We start from the raw sequence: 17094 nt of genomic DNA, 5'->3' as shown, positions 1-17094 counted from the left end.
ATCCTGATAAAGTAAAAACAGTAATAATGCTAAATAACAGGCGATACTAAAAAAATACATGAAATACCCAGAAAATGCCATCATCATCATTTCAGCCATAGGACGTCCACTGCTGAACATAGGCCTCCCCTAATGCTTTCCACGTTGATCGATTGGTAGCGGCCTGCGTCCAGCGCTTCCCTGCTACCTTTACGATGTCATCGGTCCACCTTGTAGGTGGACCTTGTTTAAGTTATATTTTCTTTTTAAACCAATTAATATGTGATTTGAGTTCTCAGAAATAAGTTGTTAGTAGGTATTTGATTAATATGCTAAGTCATAATTGTCAAACAATTGAAAGATGATGGCTAGTATAACTAGATAAAAAGAAATAAATCAATGATAAAAACAATTTTAACTTATTTTTTTCCTTTTCTTCTTTATTAGAATCATAGTCCCCAAATGTTGGAGACTTTTTCCCCCAGGATCAAGTCTCCCAGAAGGGGGGGATCAAGTCAGACACATATATGGGACACATGATATCATTCCCTATACGAAGTTTTCATGGGTTAGTTAGGAAATTCATGTACACATATCATTAACTATTATACTTAGTATAACCAATGGAATTCCACGTATTTAAGTACCAAAATATTTAAAATCAGATTAATATTTACAAAATAATTGCCAAAAAACAAAAGGGGGGATCAAGTGTCCCCAGTCTCCCCTATGTTATGTTTTTTTTAATTAGAAAACTAAATATTGCGTTTATTACGCAAAGCCAATATAATCACGATAATTGTTGTAAACAGCTGCTATTTTTTTAGCTATTAGTACTTATTGTTTGTTTATTTTTAGCGCTCCATTTTGCTGCAAACCACAGTCAGGAAATCACTGCATCCAATCGAACCGAACTGCAATAAAGCTATTCCAGGAGCACTCGACTCGTCCTTGGGTTATATTTGGGAAAGCGTTTATAAATTCATCAAACGTGAAATCTGTTGGCGTTTCAGCAAAGCTTCCTGGGACGAGATGGGTTGAGTGAGCTATAAATAACAAATCAGCGTTCATTTTTAACGTAAACTGTCATATTTTGTATTCGGAGTTAAAACCTAGATAAGTTAAGATCTGTACCTACTCGAAAGATGAAAAGGTATTTTCATCTTTCGAGTAGCTACAGATCGGCTTGAGAAGAAAATTCTTTTTTATTTTTCGAGTGTAGATTATTTTTCAATATGATACTTATGTTAAAAAGAAACTTAAAACATGAGTAGGTTAATACTTTAAAACGTGATGATAATAGTTTTCCTTTAGTTAGATTAGATACTCATATCTAATATTGTATCTCATATCTGATTACAATACGATCTTTAACTTAATCTAAATTATCACTGTCAATTCTAATTATTCTAACAATATTGTTAACAGCGTGATAACCACGTACTGGAACAGATAACGTAATCTTATGAAAATCATATGTAAGTTAATAACTATATCAACACATTAAACCCCGAAATGGTGTTTATGTAAATTAAAAATAATCACGAGCATAATTCATCGCTAATGTGCGTAAAATTCAACAGCCTGTTTGTGGCCATAGTAAAGATGAATGAAAGTAGGCCTACTTTGATATGCATCCCATGTTGTAGTGATTCGGAGGACTCATAGCCATGTCTGCGTTTCTACCTCTTTCACACAAAGCTGAATGCCAGCATGAATGACAGAGATAAATAGATCCCAAACTACGTAAACCTTCTTAAAATAAAAATATTCGAATTTGGGAAAAAAGACATTAGGGAGGATAGGGTAGCAGCTCTACGAGCACTGCCAGCTACATAAAATATGACGCCAATTGACATTGGTCTCTAGAGAGCAATCATTTATTGATTAAGATGAAGTTATTTTGTGAGCTTAATTAAAGTTACTTTAAAAAGACTAAATAAAGAACTTAAAAAACATGTGAACAGAAAAGGTACGTCATAATCTTTAAAAGAAGTGAACTTACTGAGTTCAACTTAACTATTCAAAGCTAAGCACTTGACTGTGCCGCCATATTATAATGACAAAACGTCCTACCGTGAAAGAAGCTCTAAATAAAATACATTATTGTTACGAGCAACGTGCTCGTCTTCTGAGAAACATTAAGTTTTTTAAGCTGGTGCTGCGTTATTTATTACATAACTTATTTAGAAATAAACTATATCAGAGAACACAATTTACCTAGGTATATGTAATTAAAGAGATCGCGAAATACATTATACAACACGAGATATAATTAAAGATCAAAGATTTATGTTTTCTATTTCAGTAACTGAAAATAAATACATTTTCTTCATCTTGTGAAAAAAAAGCTCAAAAGTTTTTCTTAACTTAAAGTCACGTCTGAAGTCTTTGAAGTTTCAACGACAAAAAACTTTTCATTTTCTTCTCATTTCAGGCGACTGGAATGGAAGTTCTAAATATATTTTCTTCCGTTTCCAATACCTATTTCGTAACTGAAACTATTTATATTGCCGGAAATTGTTACGACTCAAAATAACTCCGCCTACAGTTTGCTTGCTCATTTGCTGACTGTTGTTAGTCTAAAATTTTATCTCTATCTTAGCACATTAGTGACATCACAAAGTAGAAAGGATCAGAAGTTCAAATTTTAGAGTAGGTACTTATGAGATGGGCAGACCAGATCAAGGCCGCAACTAAATGCTCGCCTAACGAAAGTACCCGGAAAGCTGCAGTCCGCGAGGAATCGCGCCGTATTGCAAAGGAACATCACTCATCGTGATTCTAGTAATAATGACCACGACCATTCTGGCAAGAGTGTACCGACTGAGAAGAAAAAGTACTTATTGGTATAGTCAAGCTAGTCGACCTGTATCCTACTATATGCCGGCGTAATCTCATACAAAATTAAGTTCGTACAAATAGAGATGTGAATACACCTTAATACAGAACCGATCTACTACATAGATTTATGTTGTAGCCAGAGCTTTGAACCTCTTATCTGTCCACGTGTGCTGAGACCTACATAAAATGTTTGTCCGTAAACAACTTGTAACGTCGTGGGCGGAGAATTAAAGCCGTGTAGTATCGCTAAGTACCTCGCTTGAATTCTATCTTGGCTGTTGAAATTCGGAGCATTTAATGTTGATATTCTAAGTTCAGGTAAGCGAGTAACATTCATTTACGAGTAAGTATCTACTTAGGTAAGCTTTTTCGGTGTAGTTTCATTAATAGAATTACCTTTTTAACCTTTTTTAATTAAATATCTTTTCAGCCATCATCGTCATTAGGTCATATTATTTTCCACAGCAGGAAGAGAGCACTCTAATTTACCTGTGTGTGTTACCTGTGAATTTATCACATGCAAAAGGGAGCTTTTACAGTGCATAATATAAATGTACAAACGGCAGCTCATCGTGCAAAACTGTACAACTTCATGTTCTGGTAATAGATTTGTTAAATTCGTACACATACTCACTCACAAATTGGATATTAAATACAAATAGTCTGAAACCAACTTATTCACCACTACCATAATTTGCCAATTCAAGCCATCAATCATAGGTACACAACACACTGATATTTTAGAAGGCTCTCGGGTCATGGCGTTCTCGCTCGCGGCCAACGTTCGAATGCCACAAGGAATATCTTTTTGTTATCCCGTACGACTCCCCGCGTTCCTCAGGTGAAATTTGATAGCCAAATCAGCGTTAATCCTTTCGTTGCTAACAGACGGCCGTCCTGATGCCGGAATGTCCCCATTCCGCTTCGGCCATTCGAACGTTATGATGTATGTCCCCATACATGTATGCTATCTATATCGTTTAATTACTTGAGAATCAATTATCATCTGCAACACCTTAATCAACAGTTGAATCAATCATCCAGCTGAAATTCGATTCGCATTTGACAACACCAGTGTAGTGTCAACACCTTCCTTGTGAATAGTTTCACCCGAGGACCTTAAATTAAACATTCTATTTTACATCTTCCGTCTTCGTTACATTTTCTTTTTCTCTGTTATTGCAATCAATCTGTCTGAGCGGTATTCAGTACCATTTTCATAATAATAATTCTAGCGGTCTTCGAGGCCAGTGTCATAAATCAATCTTCTTTCAGTAAGTCCTGAGGTACTTTCTTCTTTAGTCTACGAACGAATACTTGAAAATATATCGTCCACAAATAAACTGTTATGTAGCTCCAGTTTTCATTATGATATGTTTAGCTTTATTATTTATTTCTTCTTTCACTGTTTTGATACCGAATTTTCGGTAAAGTCTCTCGTGACGTACCACGGTGCTTCTACAATATCTCAATACTCCATCGTATACTGCTGCTTTACCACATTAGTGCATTCACATAAAGATTTACAATTCAGGTAGCATCTTCGACAGTATCCATTGAAACTTCATTATACACTTATACTATAACAAGACCTTATTTTCCACTGCAGGTTGACCATTTCTTATGACTTTTTGCGTTATTGTTGTCCTATTGCTGGACGTTTGGTAAAAATATGCTTTTTCCACGTTACGTTTCATCCAAGTACATGCCAAGATGTAAATATCTCTTCATCGAAACTAATTTTGTCACGTTCGCTTTGACGTTCGTTATTTCATTTCATTATTTCGTTTCATTAATTCGTTTCATTAATTCATTTCCATAATTCATTTCATTAATTCATTTCATTAATTCATTTCATTAATTCATATCATTAATTCATTTCATTAATTCATTTCATTAATTCATTTCATTAATTCATTTCATTAATTCATTTCATTAATTCATTTCATTAATTCATTTCATTAATTCATTTCATTAATTCATTTCATTGATTCATTTCATTAATTCATTACATTGATTCATTTCATTAATTCATTTCATTAATTCATTTCATTAATTCATTTCATTAATTCATTTCATTAATTCATTTCATTAATTCATTTCATTAATTCATTTCATTAATTCATTTCATTAATTCATTTCATTAATTCATATCATTAATTCATTTCATTTCATTTCATTTCATTTCATTTCAATACAATTCATTTCCTTATTAACAGGTTTAGGCGGCATAGATACAGTGTAGGTTCCATGACACTACCTTGTGGAACTCCTGCTTTCACTTTATCAATTTCCTAATTATAATATGCATTTAATATTCTCATACACATCTTTCTGCTTCTATGTAATTATAATAGTAGGTACTTTAAAATTTACATATTTTACTTTTATTTTGTTTTTAAATGAACAGTTAAACCAAACTGAATACAATCATAATTTCTCTCTAATAATGACATAATATCAAGTTCTCATGTTGTATAGTGCCTGTAACAAATCTCCATCGAACCGGCTTCTTTACCAATCCCTTTAAGATTCTACTCGTTCAAAAACTGAGTAAGCATCGCTTGTGCATCGGCATTCTTTTCACTCATAATAATATGTATATTCATAATATTTATTTATTCATTATTTGCAAGTCATATTTCATCACATACATCATACTTAATATTAACTTGGGTACTGAGTGAGCGCAGCTTGTGCTTCGACATCCCTTTCACATTTTTGAGTGAGCACCGCTTACACTTCTGCCCCCTTTTCACTCACAATATACATATTCTTAATAATTCAGGTACTGAGTGACTACCGCTTGTGCTTCGACATCCCTTTCACAATTAAAGTGAGCACCGCTTGCATTTCGGCCTCCTGTTCACTCATAATAATATAAGATTTATAAACTTTAGCGTTCCATTTCAATTCAGTAACTCGTATAAAAATGTCGCATTGAGACCAGCGTTTCTTTATTTTACTCATAATGTAGTTTTAAATAATTCAGCTATCTACTGAGTGAGCACCGCTTAAGCTTCAGCATCCATTTCACGATTAAGTGAGCACTGCTTGCTCTTCGGCATACTTTTCACTCCTTTGTCTAATAAATAATATTAAATCATTAACCTCGATTGGTGCCAGCATTGCTACCAAAATAATATTCTTAATCACCATTTTTTTTTTTCACTTGCTTTCCTTTTAAGTAGTTTAGTCCCGTTACAGTAACATAATAAACATTCTGAAGTAAGGAATTCAACCATTGCTTTAACAGTAACATTATAATTTACATTACATTACATTTCATTCTCAATATAGTCAACCAATATGTAAATGTTCACAAATAGGACCCAGTAATCATTACTTGTAGCACACATGATTAAAATAGTTGCCTGCAAATTATGTCACGTACATATCCCAAAATGAGTAGTAATTAGATGGTCCACATGTCTAGTCTTAACTCTCAATGCATTATATCCTAAAGTAGGATCCATTGGTAACAACTATTAATTTCACATTGTCAAATCCATTGGTAACAACTATTTATTTCACATTGTCAAATCTCTAGTTAGACTCACTCTAGTCTCAACTTTCAATGTATTATAAAGTAAGTATCCATTGGTGATGTGACTATTTCACATTTCAAATCTCTAATTTTAAATTCACTTTAGTCTCAATTCTAGTATTCGCTAGGTTCACAATCGGCCTTTGTCATTACTGCACTGCTGTCCAGGGTCTGTTTGTAATTATAAATGCTTGATAACTTTAGTGCTGCCCCTTTACTCAAGGCAATACTGGTGAGTCTGGATGTACTACTCACATCTCGCATACACGGTATGGTGGATTAGATCACTATCATAAGTTTCATTAATGCTTTTCAAGTGTGACAAACTAATGAAGCAACACTTAAATTCGTCAAATGTCTACCACTTCATGAAACAAGACATGTTTATTCAAATTAAAATTATTTATTTCTCATTATTGTAGATAAAGATTTTACCACGTGTTAATCGTACCTATGTTTTTACAAGTGTATCCCATTTATAAGAATTCACTGTTTTCTATAAGTTGGAACACATTATCATGTATCTGTAAATCTGTATACATACATCTTGGATTATTTCACTGAGATGGCAGTAAATATACTTTTCTTTGTTGTCACGTCCACTAAATGTACAGAAGTAAATGTATATAAGTACTTTCACCAACGTATAATATATAAAACAATGACACAGTCACTTTGACTTTATCATTCATCATTATCGTTCAGTTTCATAAAGTCCAGCATTAAAACTCTTCTCATTTAAATGAATTACGACTTGTTGTATCCTTTGCAACTTAATTATTTATGTATGAATTTCATATACATAATGTTCCGATAATGTTCTATCACAATAACTACCCTGGAGCCTGGAGTCGGTCATTTGAAATGTTCGTAAACATCTGTGTCCACAGTTCCACACTTGTATCGACTTCCATGGACAAATTTTTCATATGTGGCCAATTAATTATTACATTATCAACATTATCATCTTCAACTTTTCATTATCTTATGCTATTAAATTCAGTTACGGTCTCATTACATTAGATTTTCGGTATAATGTCATTATCTTCAGATTTTAAAAGAGGTAATCAAATAAGTATGCGTTATAACCCTTGTGAACTGGGTCGATCGTTGCAGAATTCAGTAAATACTTACTAACTCTTTCACCAATGAACTTGAATCATTATTAAGAAGTTTAGTACCAAGTAAATACATGTAATGTACTAAAATAATGTCTTATTTTAACACTGGAACAGTCAGTTCGAGAATCGCCAAGATAAACGTAAACTTTTACTGTTTGCAATTATTGCTCTATTTTATTAATATTTCATTTAATCTAGTGATCGGGTTTTCAATAAAATTTTGTCCTCCATCAAAAGCCTGCTTAAGGTATCTTTTGCTACTCGTATTATATCCATTATCAATAAGCAACTTTTTTTTTCATTTTCTTAACTTTCCATTTATTAACTTTTTACTTTTATCTCCATCCCTAGAGTATCATTCTGATGTTAACTCAATCACCAAATAAGTACATTACTAATTTTAAATTTTCGTATACAATATTTTAAGTGCATCTTGAAATGTGATTAAATTTTATTTCTGTATAATAACATCTATCCTATGCGAGGATTTTATATATCTACTCAATTGAGTACATTGTTTTCACCGTATGACACTCGTAGAAGCTGCTCTTAATTAACAAAATGCTCTAAAATCTGTCTGTCAGGCACATGCCTCCTCGTCATTAGACCAGGTAGTCCTGTTTTGAATTTACATAGTTGTATTCTCCAATTTACACACCTCTAGTTTTTCGTCTTCAGTGTTGTAGGTCTCGCATATTCGTAACAACAGCTAAATTGAGTCTCATAAATCATTAGTATTGTGATATCAATTCATTATCAGGCAGGTCCACTAGTACACTACTCGAAAATGGTAGGTAAACATTAAACTCTACATAAATTACAGAGAATGTGACCATGTAATATGAACTTCAGAACGACGAGTCTGTTTCGATTCCTCGTCTCGCAAATAAGCAGGTTGCTTCTTTTATTTTTTTTTTTAACTCGGATAACATTTGTCACGAATATTTTGAAAGATTTTCAAAAAACATACATTCTTTCACATAGTACCACTCGTACATTAGTCTCTTCTTCATAACAACTGTGATTCAGGTCTATAACTTACTTATTTGTTAGCTCATTCATCACTATTTATTCACTATAAAATATAGGGTACCTATTCGACACAATTTGTGTTACTAGAATCAAATAGTTCGATTTGCATCAATTATTATGCGTAATTTGTCTATTTATAAGAATAATCTCTGGCACTCTCGTACTTGTTCTCATAGCATTTCCCTTACTAAATAATTCAGGTATCTATCTACCTACTGAGTGAGCACCGCTTAGCTTCAGCATCCATTTCACAATTATGTGAGCGCTGCTTGCTATTCGGCCTACCTTTCATACTCAGTCATCGAATAATAATAATAATTACAGCATTAACACACCATAACTTTCCCAATGGGATAGTTACACTCGAACTGATATAAAGTAATTTCAATGATGCATCTATTTTCACCGCTAGTTGGTTATACTACCAATCACAATAAACTGTCTCTTGGTAAATCATTGTAGGTATGCCTTAAAACATACTGTTACCCATATGGTACACAGTTTATCTAGCTCTAATTTCGCTACATCCGCTTCAACAAACGTAAACTTTAAACCACTCTAAATAACTATTGTAAAAACAAGTAATTTGATTAAAATCATATTCATCGATACTACATGATATCGCTCACTACACATGGCTGTATAAGCTGCACTGGATTTATTATACATCAGTTATGTATTAATTACCTTGTTCCGGTTAACAAAACATCATTTAATTCAAATCTTTCAATCAGTATCTGTAAACATTACCTGTAAAATCACTGTTATCATCACAACATCACCGGACTTTCGTGATCTTTACACTTAGGTATCAATCCATTATTAACTCAAGTTCAATTTTTCATAGTGATGCAATAACCAATACGTTACTCATATAATATCACAAATGTTCTAGCACAACGGCTACCAAATCTGAGCTCATATCATTGGTCAAGGGCTGAAATCCCAACTGTTAAATCCCACATTAATGGTTGAAAACAAATTACTTATCACTTCATTTACCTCAGATACGATTTTATTTTCAAATATATTGCGTGTGGTAACATAAATGTAACGCAGACACATTTAGGCAATCACGTAGGTGTCGCTTTTCAACTTGTAAACTTTGACCAATCTTTAACCACTCTGACAGTGTTAATTACTTATCTTCAAAACAACTCCGTTCACTGGGGTAATGAAATAATTACCGAATCTTATTTATTTTTCAACGTCAAAATCAAAATACTTATCATTTGTGTTCACATCTCTACGACAATTAAGTAGTCTTACCTACTTATTATCGATTTGTTAATTACCAACTTTCATCGTCCATGTGTTCAGTCATCGAATGTTATGTAGGTATTTAATTCAATTCAATCCAATTTAATCCGACTCAATTCAATTCCAATTCAATTCTTTATTGCTATTCCACTCTTTAAGGATATTCTAATAAGTAATACATACATAGCTGCTGTCTAATTTCATATCGGGTTGAAACGGTCAAAGGAGATTATAATCGTTATGATTATTTCAGTACATTTGCCATTTGTAAATATAGTAGGTACCATACCATTCCATGGGCTAAAATACACAAAATATAAATTATTATTACCAGTAACTCTTAAAATATGTGTATCTCCATAGATCATATTTGCACAATCACAACAAATTCATCATAATAGTAACAAATCACAAGTACTTACTTTGGACCTTTAGAACCACACACAATGGTGTTTATTGTTCCGAGGCCTCGCCACGAAATTTTATCTTAATGGTGTTAATATAAACACAGGTTCGCTTCGCTAGCGCAATCCGAGTCAGGATGTGTTTGACCAGTGTTTGTTCCAAACAGCATGTAATATTACATTAATTGAATACAAAATAATTACGAACTCTATAATTATGGGTAATTTAAATTTACTTAATTTACATCACCATATTATTTCACAGTAATTATATTCGATAATTGACACACATAACTTCTGATAATCCTTTGTCACTTTCAAATAATTCACAAAATTTATTTTGTTAAAATCTTAATAACCAATGATGGAGTAAAAAAAATGAAATTAATGAATTTTGCCATTATGATATATTTTATATTAATCATAAACTATCTGCCTAGAACTTATCTTTTCTCTTAGTAAAATGGTACTTTTACGAATTCAATATATTCACTATAAAATCACTTTTAGCCATTCCAAATTCATACTTAGTTTCTTGCGAAGATCTAAATTATAAATATCTTCAATACTTGATAAATAAAAGAAATCTTTCTTTGCAAAAATTGCATAATGACATCCTCATACCAAAAATTACTCACTTCGCGTTTTTTTATTTTTTATTTTAATTAAATTAAAATTTTAAACCATCGAAGCAGATCTTCTCAAATAATAACGTAAGTAACAGTATCCAAACCAATATCAGTTTCCTTTTTCTCACTGTATTTTCCATTCATTTGTCGTGAACTTTATCGCGCAAAATAAAAGCGCATAAAATAAGGACTCAATGTTATTTTCTGCCAGTCAACTATTGATTGAGCGGCCACTTCCAGAAAACTCACTTGTTGTTTCATGCAACTGCATCAATAATAATAAAAATAATTTACATACCAATGGGCGTCGGACTCACTTCTGATATGTTAAATTCGTACACATACTCACTCACAAATTGGATATTAAATACAAATAGTCTGAAACCAACTTATTCACCACTACCATAATTTGCCAATTCAAGCCATCAATCATAGGTACACAACACACTGATATTTTAGAAGGCTCTCGGGTCATGGCGTTCTCGCTCGCGGCCAACGTTCGAATGCCACAAGGAATATCTTTTTGTTATCCCGTACGACTCCCCGCATTCCTCAGGTGAAATTTGATAGCCAAATCAGCGTTAATCCTTTCGTTGCTAACAGATTCTATGTTGGAACAAATATTAACATTTTGCAATGCTGTTGACCGTACCGGTGGGTCAGCAAACGAACGTCGCGCAGCCTGCATCCTATCGACCGCGGACCAACTGCATTGCACACCTGTGCTGCACTCACCGCATCAACATACGCTGCAGAATTACAAACGTGTGTCCACTATCTCAAGCTAGGGATACATGTTTGGTTTTAAGTGAAATTCTTGATGATTAGGCGCACTACGTGGTCAATGGGTGCTTGATGCGTTTTCACTTAAACACACGTCTTATTGCTTCTATAGATGTCCTACAGCATCTGTGTTTTCATAATATTATCCGTCTTACTGTTCATAGAATTTCTACTTGTAGGTACGATATGCAAATAACTATCCGGTATCATCAGAAGATGCCGGACGTAAGATAATAAGATAGGAATAAGTATAGACCATTATTTACCATAAGTGCCACTTGTGGTCTAAACTGAATAAATATTTTTGATTTTGATTTTAGACCTGTTTAACTTACTTTTACTAGGTACAATTGGAGTAAGATTTCAGGACGGTGAATACCATAAATGAAGGTTATGCAAGCAAGCTAAAAAGTGATTACTGTGTTCTCAAAAAGGTTGGTACAGTAAGGAAAAGTGTGTCCTAGCCTAAGTTTTGAGCTATTCCTACAAACGGGCAGGTGCAACCACGACGCGCAGGCTGCAAAACCTATCGACCGGGGACTCCCGACCCGACTGCGTTTCACTCGTTAAATTATGAAGAAGCTGCACGATATCTTAATGCGATGTAATAAAGCTTAAAATCAAATTTATAGCTGCGAAGCCACCTGGTATTTTCTATCCGGAAATTGGCTTTCTGGCACCGAAGGTGTGTCTAGCTTTTACTTAATTATATGGTGTTAAAGTAATTAAAAAGTTGTCTTAACAGTGATTGAAGACTGAGATCCAAATTACGGTCTTCATGAAACTATAATAAGCTAAGATCAGTTGAGTAGTATCTGAAAATACTTTACGTTACTTCGTCTACGAGTTCAAAGAAAAAAGCACAACTATTTTCTAATTAGATACCGCCAGTCCGCGGACGTAAATAAAATAAAATTAATGTTTCACTAAAAGAAAATCTAAAAGAACTTGTTTCAAAACATTTCTAAGAGAAAGAATTTGTTTTTAGCACGAGCTTTAGAGCTCGAGTTCTTCTAGATTAACGAGTATAAAACGGCAATAGCCACACTAAGCAAGAACTAAAGTGGCATTTAAAACAGAAGTATTTAAAGTCTGCAAATGGTAAAACTATTTACCACTTTATTTACTATGCCAAATATGTTAATTTACCCAAAAAAATACAAATCATCTGCTAGTTTTTTAGGGTGTTCCTATAATATCAAATAGTGCTATTTGAATTACTATTCATGCACCCCACGTACAAGAAAAAAACTCTGTCTTCAATGACCCATAGATTCATGATTTATATTCTACATAAAGAATGCCTCTGTTCTAAGTCGTGGTGTACCTCCAGCCTTAGAGGCCGCATTGCAAGGATGGTCTCCGCATTCCGCGCTCCTTTCACGAGAACTTTGCAACATTCTGCAATATGCCAACGGGCAAATGTCGATTCCCATCTAAGTATAATAAAATATTCTCTGCTCTCCGTCTCAGCATGACGTTATGATGTCCGAATAAGTATCAGCGTTGACGTAATGGATATTTTCAATGTGGCAGGTAGAGGTAGCGTGTTCGTGGAGTCAGTGATCTTTTGTGAGATCAATAATATGTTTTAAGACTTCATATTTAAAAGAAATATCTGAGAATTTGGAAGGAATACAACATCTCAATAGGTATTTTCCATGATGCTTTCTGTTTACAACTTTTTAATGCAAAAGAGGTAAGTACCTAATTGAAACGGATACTTCACCTCGTTCCAGCATTAACAATATCCGCGATACACAACCTCGTTTCGATGACTGATCCAAAAGCCAGAACAAATAGATTTCACCAAATTATGCCCGCTTTCAGAATCCAAACCTCTGGAGTGGAAGAATCAAAAATACACTAACTACTCTTTGTTTTTCTTTCGTTGAACACTTTTACTTCTAACATTGGTGTGTCAAAAGCAATTTATCTCAAAAACGTGTCTAGTGCATCTTCTATTATTACTATATTTTTGGGTGGCCTTAGGATAGTAAAAAAACAATTAAGATCATCTCAAATTACATGTTGTTTGATGGTAATCAAGGAAAAATCGTAGCTCACGACAACCAATTTTCTAGATGGTAACCATTAGCTTTAATCAAAGAACGCACCGGCAACTTATATCAACATAATTAATAAATTCCACGTTCATAATAATATGATAGGAGTCGGCAGCGTTGAAAAAGTACTTATTAAAAACAAATGCAACAAAAGTTGAGGAAGGAAGGTTTTTTGTTCGCCCGCTGCGGGCACTCACCCCGCGCGGTTCGGGGTGCATCCTCTACCGTGCATCATGGAAAGTAACGAATGCCTTGGACAAATTTGTCGGCCGTTTGGTGTAGTGGTTCAGAACGGACTACTATGCCGAGAGGTCCCGGGTTCGATTCCCGGCCGGGCAGAAATTGAAATGAGGAATTTTAATTTCTGTGACGGGTCTGGGTGTTACTATGTATATTATGTATGTATTTAAAAAAAAAGTATATAAGTAGTATATCCGTTAAGCTAGCACCCATAACACAAGCATTAAATTGCTTACTTTGGGGCTAGCTGGCGCTGTGTGAAATTGTCCAAAGATTTATTATTATTATTATTATTATACACGCCCCATTCAAATAACCTGGTTCTTCTTTAATTTGAATGATTATCTTTTCACTGAATTTCAAAAATAGTCCGTTCAACGCTAAACGCTTTGAACGGGTTATAACGATTCACATATTCGCTCGAAGCTATTAAATTTTAAAACATAATCGAACGGGTCACGAACATTCCCGGATTAGTAATAATACAAGTTTTAGCCATAGCGAATCTTCTTGGAACACGATAAGTATCATTTCCGATATTTCCTAGAAAGCACACGTGTGGCATTATAAAAACAAAAAGGTCCGTCACGTAGGTCACAGCAACAAGTACCAAGCAAACATAATCTCACCATAGCTCTGCGCCATTGAGATCCCAAACAAAGGTATGAGGACAAAAAACTTGCGAAAGGCCGTCAACTACCTGCTTCAAAGACAAGTCGAGAAATGCCTAAGGACTCGGTGATGTCGATGACACGCCAGAAGCGTTCCGTTCTTAGATTCCGTTGCCGTTCGCAATATTTAACTTGAAGTACGTATCTTAATTTAAGAGTTAGGTATTTCCAGCAGCTGATTTGTCTCGTGGGGCTGACTCACAGAACCCAAACGAATAAAATCCAAAGTTATTTAGGAGCAAAAAGTCAACAATGATGCGGCTTCAATAGGGGTTATTGAATCACGAACTCGTTTATGTTTTGCCATTGGCGAATCCTTTTATGTACGATGTTTCATTTGGTATGCCCGAATTCAAGCATGTACTCGTATTTGCTATTCAAAATGGAAGTTAAATAGATGAGGCAACGTACAGAGATGATGTTTATATCGTAAACAAAAGAGGGTTGATTACTTAGGTGCTGCGGGATTTGATGTAAGATATTTACGAGCCGAGTGAAGGGTCCAATTTACACCTTGGAAATAACACAAAGAATGCAAACTAACGTCGGAATTAATGAAGTCCACCTGTTGACGCTACACCTGGCACACATTAGGGTGGCGTGCACGTTCAAAGGGACTAACCAATGTTTATCTCTTCTCATACAAATATTTAAACCTTGCGTGACTCCATCCGCTCTCAAATTGAACGCTTCGGGGAAATTTCTCAAACCTTTTAAAAGCCCAAAGAAGGCGATCCTTTTTCAAAGGCACAACACAACATAACCATAATTACAGCTATTCGAACTAGTCGGACCGCTGTCTAGTAACTAGTACAATATCCGGTTTCCCGTACCTTATTTGCTGGCGGCATCAAATCCTCTTCAGCTCCAGATATTATCGAGCTTCATTTAACTTTCTGGTTGCCACTATTAAGTTAAGAACCACTTCACTTTCCACCAAACACGAAAACTTTTGCGGGTCTTTTGTTCGATGAGTTTTTAATTAAATTAAATAATTATCACTGTTTATGATTACTGTTCTGGTATTAAGAATGTGTTGTGATGATGTTTTAATTTATGTTTTCCACTTTTCTTTTAGTCGGGATTAGTAAATAGGATTGAAGCCGCTCGCGATGTGGAATAACGCCAGCGGTTGTTGCTCGGCGTCGACTGGTGAATAGTAGATAGTAGCGTACTCGCAGTGTTGCCAGTCGGGTCTTGTCAGAAATTACCAAAAATATAAAAAAATGTAACCTTTTTCAATAAAAAGTAACCTTCATACGGGGGGGGGGGGGGAGCGATTGTGTAAGGTTGTTCATGGATGGAAAATGAACAATTGATCATCAATCGTTTACCTAAATTTGAAATTTTGACCATTCCATGAAGACCGAAAAGTGACCGGTCGTATAAAAACGTTTCATGGATTTGCGTTTCACTATCGAAAAACAAAACATTCGCTAAAACTCTTTTTTTTTTAACAAATAACAAATCAAATTCATGTTTAAATGCAGTTTATGACATAATTTTTAAATTGTCACTATTAATATTTTTTACTGAATAACCTGTAAAAGTTAATTCTACAATTTCTGAAAAATCACCTAAAAGTAACCTTTTCATTAGTGTAACCTAAAAGTAACCATTGCAGTTCAAAAGTAACCTAAAAGGTTACAGAAGTAACCTTCTGGCAACACTGCGTACTCGCGACGCAGCAGACATCAGCGAGTGGGAGGGGCTGCGACAGATATACAAACAATGCTCAAGTGGGAGTGAGACGGCGAGATACGTCATCACTGGCACATTTATAAGGCTACTAATGAAAACCGTCGTCGGAACTAATGAAATCAGCAGCGAACAAGAGCGTCTACATTCTTGCCGAGTAATACAGGTTTTACCTGTGGCCGCCCGCGTGCCGATAAGGTAATTTGAATTCCTGCAGAGTGAAAAAGACGGAGTCACGACCGAAGGCTGTATGTCATATGTGTGTTTATGGATTCGAAAAGAAAACGTTGATAAAATTTGAATACTGGGTTCGTTAACGGTCAACGCAAGTCACTTGGGTAAATAAACATTAGGTTTCTCGGGCTATGAATCATCTGATCATACTTGCATTGTGCAATACGAATAAGATGCTAGATTATCCTATTAATTTTAACACCAAGAACTGATGATGATGAATTTACGATGATCCTCCACAATTTTTCCAGAACTTACTTTTGATAAGTACGATGCATGAAATACAACAACTTAATTCCACTTAATTTATGAAGACAAGATTTTCAGAGTATGATTATCCTGTATCCATCCATAGCAAGGATTCAAACATCAATAACTGGTCATACTAGGTATATGTATTATTTTTTTCCTTAAAATAATTTTTACATTAGGTACTTTAAAGCAAAACTTAAAATTGGGAAGACAAGGAACATGAAAGACTTATGGCATCAACTCGTACAAAAGCACTTACTACCTCTAAACTTTCTAGTACAAAGTCCTACTTCGACTCTCATAAACCACAATAATGCTGTAATAAAACTTTATA

The 17094-nt window shown here is 34.4% G+C and overlaps 1 protein-coding gene across 6 annotated transcripts in view; it reads right to left on the bottom strand.

Annotated features, from left to right (window-relative positions):
- LOC135081544 (uncharacterized) overlaps positions 1–17094 on the bottom strand; it is a 102811-nt gene that overhangs the window by 52861 nt on the left and 32856 nt on the right. The window contains exon 1 of one of the 6 annotated variants that reach the window (XM_063976280.1): positions 15410–15715. The exons of the other annotated variants lie outside the window; for them this stretch is intronic. The gene's annotated coding sequence lies outside the window, so the exon portion shown is untranslated. Of the gene's footprint in view, positions 1–15409; positions 15716–17094 lie in introns of those variants that run through there. 6 annotated transcript variants of the gene reach the window in all.

The sequence above is a fragment of the Ostrinia nubilalis genome, chromosome 20, assembly GCF_963855985.1.
Source record: "Ostrinia nubilalis chromosome 20, ilOstNubi1.1, whole genome shotgun sequence".
Classification (NCBI taxonomy): Eukaryota; Metazoa; Arthropoda; class Insecta; order Lepidoptera; family Crambidae; genus Ostrinia; species Ostrinia nubilalis.
The sequence above is the reverse complement of the archived record's forward strand: the minus strand, read 5'-3'. Positions and strand labels throughout refer to the sequence as shown.